The sequence below is a fragment of the Vulpes lagopus genome, chromosome 15 (assembly GCF_018345385.1).
Source record: "Vulpes lagopus strain Blue_001 chromosome 15, ASM1834538v1, whole genome shotgun sequence".
Classification (NCBI taxonomy): domain Eukaryota; kingdom Metazoa; phylum Chordata; class Mammalia; order Carnivora; family Canidae; genus Vulpes; species Vulpes lagopus.
The window spans coordinates 21,488,128-21,497,376 of record NC_054838.1 but is presented as its reverse complement, the minus strand read 5'-3'; the positions used below and the strand labels follow the sequence as shown (position 1 = coordinate 21,497,376).

Sequence of the window (9,249 nt, the reverse complement as noted above, 5' to 3'; positions counted from 1 at the left end):
TTGGTAGAGCGCTTTCATCCAAATTATTTTCTCATAGAGGACCAATCTGAGCCAAAATGATATGGGTATGTAATTCAGAATTCTTTACATTAAAAAGTCACATTTACTGTTGTTCACACCTGTTATCCAAGTACATCTCCACACTTAGGAATCTTGTTGTGTGTCTACCTAGTGAAACATTAAGGGTAGACAAAGGAAAGTGATCTAAAATAGATTTCGTCTTTCTCGAGCAACCAGAGATTATGATAAATTTTGACTTTCCAGATGTCTGTTAATTTTTCAGAGTATTTATTAAAAAAAAAAAAACAGTTACCCTTCACCTTTGTGCACGGTTCAGTCTGTCTCTTCTTGCATCCAGTGATTCAATCTGTCTTTTTTATCTGGCAATCACTGCTCGAGTCTGAACTCAACAACAAAAGCTCAAAGATATATTTGTTTCTCTGCTCTCAAGAGAGTAGATCATATCTTTGTAAGTGCTTCCATCAAGAGAGAACTAGAGGACTGTGATGTATAACGTCAGTAAGGCGATGGGTATAAATGGACCCCAAGTCCCTAGAGATATTCTGTTCACATTTTAAAATGAATGGTCAAAACAGCTATTACCTGACTACAGTCTCGAATTATCCATAGGGAGTGCATTTGTTCTTTTTAACAAACACATATTCCGTTTAATGTTCTGACTGTTCCAGGAGTTGAAAAACCATTAGAGAAAATAACATAACAGCATATGTTAGTTATAATTCAATTATAAAATAGGTAATACCACACAAAGCCTAGGTAACTGGTGCTATTGTTAGCCCTGCTTTATAAATGACTAAATTGAGTTCAAGAGAGAGTAAGCAAAAAAAAAAAAAAAAAAAAAGAGAGAGAGAGAGAGAGAGTAAGCAGCTGGCTCGAGTTGTCCAGCGAGTAAGCGAAGCTGTGAATCCTTGCAGGCCGACTCCAAGGCATATGCTCTTAAGGGCTCATCTGTCTTCATTTCGCTGCTATCACCTTTCAGAGGCTGTTGCTTCCCTAGCATGAAGATTCAAAGGTTTCAGGGGTTTTCTCTAATCTTTAAAATTACATTAGAACTATCTCATTTATCAGTTCTACTTGCTTTCAACAGGATCATCAGTGAGCTTATGATCCTCTGTCATACTCCCTTCTTTCACCAACTAGACATTCAGCCACCACAAGGTAGATTCTCTCTGTTTCTTCTGTTGTTCTGGAGACTTGCCAGTGTTTGTGAGTAACTGCTTTTCATCCATCACAAACTTTCTCAATTAGAGCTTCTTTCTCCTTCCTGCCAGCTTTCTTGAAGTAGAATAGACTCGTAACATTGTGTCAATTTGAGGTGCACATGTTGATTTCATAATTGACCTCTTTCAAAAGAATTACTGCCATAACATTAGCTGACTCCTTCATCCTGTCAAATAATTACCATTTTTTTTTCCTAGAGTGAGAACATGTAAGGTCTATTCCCTTAGCAACTCTCACATTATGATACAGTACCATTAACTATAATCACCATGTTCTACATTAATCCCCAGAAATTGTTAATCTTATAACTGGAATTTTGTGCCCTTTGGCAAATATCTCCCAACCTCCCTCATCCCCCAGCTCCTGGGAACAACCACTCTACTTTGATTCTGAGTTTGGCTCCATTGGATTCCACATATAGGTGGTATTATGCAATATTTATCTTTCTCTGACTTATTTTATTTAAAACCATGTTTTCAAGCTTTATCAAAATTGTTAAAATGCAGGATTTTCTTCTTTTTCACCGCTGAATATTATTTTATTAATTATTAATATTTATTTAATCATTTATTATATTATTTTATTAAATATATATTCATATATATATGTCTTTTTTTGTTGAGATGCCCTTTTTCCTTTTTGCTGCCTGATTGCTACAGTTTCTGACTTCCTGTTACATAGACTAAAAGTGGGGAGACTGGGCAAACTTGTCTTATTTCTGATCTTAGAAGAAAATCGCAACCTTTCACCATTGAATATGATATTGGCCATGAGTTTGTCATATATGGCCCTTCTTATATTGAGGTATGCTTTTTTTTAAGATTTTATTTATTTATTCATGAGAGACATTGAGAAAGAGAGAGGCAGAGATACAGGCAGAGGGAGAAGCAGGCTCTATGCAGGGAACCTGATGTAGGACTCGATCCTGGGACTACAGGATCACACCCTGGACTGAAGGCAGCGCTAAACCGCTGAACCACCAGGATGCCAGGGGTATGCTTCTTTTATACTCAGTTTGTTGAATTTTGTCATGAGAGGATGATGTATTTTGTCAGGTACTTTTTCTGCATCTATTGAGTTAATCATATGATTTTGTCTTTTATTCTATTTATGTGGTGAATCACATGTATTGATCTGCATATGTTGACTTATCCTTGCATCTCAGGGGTAAATCCCACCGAATCACAATATATAATCTTTTTAATATCCTGTTGTTACTTTGTGTGTTTACTGTGCTAATATTTGTCAAGAATTTTTGCATCTATGTTCATCAGGAATATTGGTCTATAGTTTTCTTTTCTTGTCATGTACATACCTGGCTTTGGTACTGAGGTTATGCTGGCCTTGTAAAATGAGTTTGGAAGTATTCCTTCCTCTTCAATTTTTTGAAAGAGTTTAAGAAGGATTGGCATTAATTTCTCTAAATATTTAATAGAATTCACCAGTGAAACATCTGATCCTAGGCTTTTCAGTGTGCAATGGATTACTGACTAAATTTCTTTCCCTATAATTGGTCTGTTCAAATTTTCTATTTCCTCATGATTCAGTCTTTGTAAGTTTTATGTTTGGGGGAATTTATCCATTTGTTCTAGGTTATCCAGTTTGTTGACGTATAAAATTTGTCTCATGATTTTTTGTGTTTCTATGGTATCAGTGGTAATGTTTCATCTCTCATCTCGATTTTACATACTGGAGTCTTTGTCTTATTTTTTATAGTCTAGCTAAAGGTTAGTAAAATTTTTTATCTTTTTAAGAAAACAACTTAGTTTCATTGATCGTTTCTACATTTTTTTCATCTTCATTTCATTTATTTCTGCTATCATCTTTGTTCTTCTTCTCTTTCTGCCAGCTTTGGGCTTAGTTTATTCTGTTTCTAGTTCCTGAGGTAAAAAATGAGATTGCTTATGTGAAAAACTTCTTGCTTCGTAATGGTGGCATTTATAGCTATAGAATTGCCTCTTAGAACTGCATTTGAATATTCATTGCATAGGTTTTGAGTATAGCATGTTTTGCTATGGAACATAAAGTCTATTTGAGTCTGATTCCTAAACATTTATTTTTATTTATTTATTTGATTCCAAAACATTTAAATAAGTATGGAAGAAGCCCTCTATATTCAGTGTATAAAGTGTGCTTTGCATTGCCCTGTAGGTCTCATTTTTGTTCACAAGTTATATATTATTTCAAAATTGCCAGGAAATAGAAGAAATGCGGATGAAGGAAGGAGGAAAAAAATCAAGGATGATTTTCTGGGTAGAATGCTATCAAAACTTTTGTCATTTTTCCTGTGAAAAGATATTTTTCTTCATTTATTTTTCTGACTGGTATTAGGACAACATTTTGGTTTTAATGGGGCTCAGTAACCATATCTTCAACATCTTTCCTATATTTCCTAAATGAGTGTGGGACATGAGTCTTGTGTTGTGAATATCAATCACGGGTCTTGGATTGCCAATATCAGTTGACCTAAGCAAACAATGTAATTCTTGGCAAATATCCTTGTCATTTTCATTTACCTTTTAAATCCTGACTTCTGGTAATTGAAAAAGGTTTTGTTCAAACTCATCCAGTATTTCTAAGTATTTATAACAGGAGAATATTAAAGTGTTTATACCACAACATTAAAGGAAACCACACCATTAAAGTCTCTCCACAGTGAGTTTCCTTAGTGTAGAGTTCCTGAACTAGAGTTTTCAACACACTGGAAATGATCCAGATGAATGACTTGAACATTCTCAACATACTTGAAGTTCTTTTCTAAGGTAGAAATATTCTACAGTTAGGTCCAAAAGACTCATAAAAGTTTTTGGAACAATGTTAAACGACATAGCTAAGTGATCCTGGGAAAGTTTCTAGTACTTATCTCTAACCAAGTGTCATCCCAGAGCAATCCAATGTGAGCCACTTATGCAGCTTTAGGTATTCGAAGTAAAACTGAATGAGTGAAACAAGTTTTAAAGTTTTCTTTAACCTACTACATCTAAAATACTATGTCAACATGTGGCCAATATATACATTTTTGGGGAGACAGATTAAATCATCCTTTCCACACTAAGTCTTTGACCTAGTATGTATTTTGTACTTACATAACATCTCAATTTGGACTAGCCACATTCCAAGTACTCAATAGTCCCTGGTGGTTCATGGATAACTTCTTAAAGAATGCCACTCTAAACTCAGTTTCTTCATCTCTACCATGGAAACAATAACAATTTACTTTAATTGTTTTCTTTGTGTATTTCACAATCCAAGTTATTTAAAAATTCATCATCTAAATATATTGTCAGGACAATCCTATGAAATAATGATATTACCCCATCTTAGATGAAAAAACTAATGTAAGGTTAAGTATCTTGCCCAAGTACATAGTACTCACAGGTGTTGGGGAAGGGTTTACCAACCAGAAAGTTAGGCTTTATAAGCACATTCTTTATTAAAAGAAAAGATGTGATCCTTTAGTAATTCTAATTCTAATTAGAAGTACTATAATTCCGAGAATTAAATAATGCTAAGATTCCTAGTCCTCAGTAAGTGCTAAAAAATAGTGCTTAGTAATATTATTGTTTTAAAAATAGAGGCTCAGCATTCAAGGAGCTTATAAGGAATCAACCTTATACAAAACTGTGATGGCTTATAAATAATGTTTTCTTGGCCAGCACATGAGCTCTTTGAGTGCTAAAGCCAGGGTTCAAAAAAAGCGTGAAAAGTTTTACTGAAATAGAGAAAAATAAAATCAAAACTTATGTTAATAACAATAACCTGCTTTTGTATAGGCTATATCTGCTGCCCTTCAAAAATATTTAAGACCACTTAAGGAGAAAGGAAGCTGCAGGATGTTTCTTAATCTGTCTGTCCAAAGTTTATTTTCAAATCTCCTTAGATGAAGAAATTATTTTTTTAAATATTTACACTTGTAAGAATATTCAGAATTTGGTAGAATGGAGAGTGTGCTGTGCAGATGCTGTCCTCATTCCCAAAAAACACAGCCCCCTGCATGTCACATCACTGACTCTCAGCACTTCCCAGGTTTTACTCCAGTGACTCTGAGATCTACGTAAGTCTTACTTCCCCTAGAATCTCAATGCAACTAGAACAGAAGGAAGAAACCAGATCCATTTACAAGATTGTCAAGACCATCTCCACCACAACAATTGTTTTTTTTTTTAAGGATTTTATTTATTGATTCATGAGAGACACACAGAGAGAGGCAGAGACATAGGCATAGCCAGAAGCAGGCCACCCACAGGGAGACCCCCACGGGAATAGATCTTTGAATTTTAGGATCACACCTTGAGCCGAAGGCAGACTCTCAACCTCTGAGGCACCCAGGTGTCCCTGTTGTTCTTTATCAAGTCCATAAAGTGAACGTGTAAAAATAGACAACAATGTCTCAGAAATGATTTCTACAAGTAAATGAGTGTCTTATAGAAGAAGCAGAGGTTAATCTTCCAATCCATGCCAGTGATTAGCAATTTGCTCCAGTCTAGGGAATCCTGTAAGTACTAAGTAATCCCTTACCATGGTATAGGGGCAAGAAATCAAATGTGTTTTCTTTCTCAATTTGGTATACGTAAACTTCACAATTATACTTTCACAAGCCAGAAATCACATTTTTCCCCTGTTATTTGTAGTATGAAGCATAGATTTAGGAAGTGACAGTGTGATTGTGGATATGAACACAGAAACCTTTGATGTAGACCTAATAACAAAGAGGTTTCATATGCAGGCATAAAGCCAGTTTCATAGCAAATGAAATTTCTGAAAAAATACAAGCCTTGGTCTTATATGTAATGAGCCATGGTGCTAAATCCAGTCATTCTTTCAGAGCAGTCACTTCAAAATTTCTACTAATGCAGTGGGAAACACAGGATTCTAAATGAACAGTTAACTATATTGTTTTGCTGAGACGTTTCTGTCTTTATAGATCCATGTCTGTTCAATCTGATTCCAAAGTCAATAACTTCACCTTTCTACTTACGGGATTCCCTGGACTGGAGCAAGAATATCCCTGGCTGTCCATCCCTTTCTCCTGTATCTATGCTATGGTACTGTCTGGGAACTGCCTGGTGCTGCACTACTTCCTGGCCATGCTGGCCCTCACCAACCTGTGCATGGGGCTGTCCACAGTGCACACGGTGCTGGGCATCCTGTGAGGGCTCAGCCAGGAGATAGGTCTGGATGCCTGCATTGCTCAAACCTTCATTGTTCATGGTCTGTCATGCATGGAGTCTGGAGTCCTTCTTGCCATGGCCTTTGATCACTTTACTGCCATCTGCAATCCTCTGAGGTATACATCCATCCTCACCAATACCAGAATCATCAACATGGGCGTGGCCATCATAGGGAGGAGTTTCCTGTTCATCACTGCTCCCATTGTCCGCCTAAAGTTCTTCCATTACTGCTCTCCTCATATCCCCTCCCACTCTTTCTGCCTGTACCAGGACCTACTTCGGCTGGCCTGCTCTGACATTCGCTTCAACAGCTTCTATGCCTTAGCCCTCGTGATCTGCACAGTTTTTGGATTCAGTGCTCATTCTCATCTCCTACGTCTTGATCCTGCACTCAGTTTTGACTATTGCATCCCGGGAGGAGCGCTTCAAGTCCTTGCAGCCCTGTGTCTCCCACATCTGAGCAGTGCTAGTTTTCTATATCCCAATCATTGGTCTGACCATGGTGCACCGATTTGGAAAGCATCTCTTTCCTGTGGTCCTTGTCCACATGGGCAACATTTATATCCTTTTCCCACCCTTGATGAACCCCATCATCTACAGTGTCAGAACCCAACAAATACGCAGCAGGTTCCAGAGATGGTTCACCAAACAAAACTGAGTACAAGAGGTCACTGTGTCCTTACGATGGCAAAGTAGTATTTCTAAGAGGAATGACTAATGACAATTTGTAGCAGAAATAATACATTTATATGTAATATTTAACAGATTAAAGCCATATGATCATCATTTTCTAATATAGTTTGGCAAAGCCAGAGAACTAAGCAGAGCATGTGTTGCTGATCTCATTTCCTAATTTTAAAGTTAAGTATAATGTTAACTGCAGTGAATTATATTCCATAGTGTGTTAATGAGCACTTGCTTGGGTAATTACAAAATTTGCAGTCCTATCCATGTTTTTGAATTCTAATTCACAGTATGATTTTACTTTTTCATGTAACTGGTATATCTGTATGCTTATGGGACGAGTAGCCTTTACTTATTAGCATCAGGTGTCACAAATTGACTCTGTTGAGGTTGTTGAGAAGGAAAATTTTACTCTATCCTTCAAGATTCTCCTAAACTGGTCTAAGCATTAAATTGGCGTGAGAAAGATGAACAGGAGAAAAAAGAATATAATTAAATTAAATGCACACAGAGGCACAGTGGTAAAGACCTAAAGAAATGGCCAAGGCATGAAGTTGTTGTGTTTAATATTTTATTTATTTACTTACTTATTTATTTATTTAGTTGAGAGAGAATGAGAAGAAAAGGAGAGAGAATCTGAAGCTGACCCCTCGCTGGGCATAGAGGCCCTGCGGGGGATCCATCCTGTTTGAAAGGTCATGACTGGGGGGCGGGGCAAGATGGTGGAGGAGTAGGGTCCCCCAGTCACCCGTCCCCACCAAATTACTTAGATAACTTTCAAATCATCCTGGAGACCCCCGAATTCAGCCTGAGATTTAAAGAGAGACGAGCTGGAACGCTACAGTGAGAAGAGTTCGCGCTTCTATCAAGGTAGGAAGACGGGGAAAAAGAAATAAAGACACAAAAGGCCTCCAAGGGGGAGGGGCCCCGCGAGGAGCCGGGCTGAGGCCTGGGCGAGTGTCCCCAGGACAGGAGAGCCCCGTCCCGGAGGAGCAGGAGCTGCACCAACCTTCCCCGCGGGAAGGCCTCCCGGGGAATTGGAGCAGGATCCCCAGAAAGGTGGGGATGCCCTCGGGCTCCCTGGGTCACTAACAGGCACCTGCGCCCCAGGGAGTGCCCCGAGCTCCCTAAGGGCTGCAGCGCGCACGGCGGACCCGGAGCAGCTCGGAGGGGCTCGGGCACCAGCTCCGCGGGGAGGGGGCTGTGCGGCCTCAGGAGCACAATTCCAGCAGCACAGGCCGGGAAGCCCAGGGAGCGGGGGGACACAGCCCAGGATCCTACACTCCCCTGGGACAGGCAGAGGCCGGGAGGGCAGAGAACGGCAAGGATGCTCCTGTCCCCGGAGGGCCCCGAGCTATGCAGATCGGCTCCCCTCGCCCCCAAGCATCCATGCACCTGCGGATTGGGAACTGTGGTAGTTACTGCGGGAGCTGACTCCAGGGCTGGACAGCTGGGCGCCGCCACTGTTGTTCCTCCTGGTGTCACCTTGTACCTGGGACTGAGCTGGGGCCTCACAGGATAAACAGCTCCCACTGAGCCCTGCACCAGGCAGGGGGCTGAGCAGCTCCCAAGGTGCACACACCTAAGAATCAGCACAGCAGCCCCTCCCCCAGAAGACCAGCTAGAAGGACAGGGGAAAAGAAAGTTCTTGACCAAGCAACACTGGAAAGCTCCAAGGGAAATTGAGGGATTTACAGTATATAGAATCAGAGGATATTCCCCCTTGTTTTTTTGCTGTTTGTTCCCCCCCCCTTCTTCTTCTTCTTCTTCTTCTTCTTCTTCTTCTTCTTCTTCTTCTTCTTCTTCTTCTTTCTTTCTTTCTTTCTTTCTTTCTTTCTTTCTTCTTTCTTCTTCTTCTTTCTTCTTCTTCTTCTTTCTTCTTCTTCTTCTTCCTCTTCTTCTTCTTCTTCTTCTTCTTCTTCTTCTTCTTCTTCTTCTCCTTCTTCTTTCTTCTTCTTCTTTTTTTCATTTTCTTTTATTTTTTTCTTCTCTCTTTTTCTCCTTTCTCCAGTACAACTTGTTTTGGACACTCTGCACTGAGCAAAATGACTAGTGGGAAAAACTCACCTCAAAAGAAAGAATCAGAAACAGACCTCTCGCTCCCATAGAGTTACAAAATTTGGATTACAATTCAATCTCAGAAACCCAATTC

The 9,249-nt window shown here is 39.4% G+C and overlaps 1 pseudogene; it reads left to right on the top strand.

The window, feature by feature from the left end:
- Positions 1-6,170: 6,170 nt before the first annotated feature.
- LOC121476138 lies at positions 6,171-7,071 on the top strand (annotated as a pseudogene).
- Positions 7,072-9,249: the final 2,178 nt, after the last annotated feature.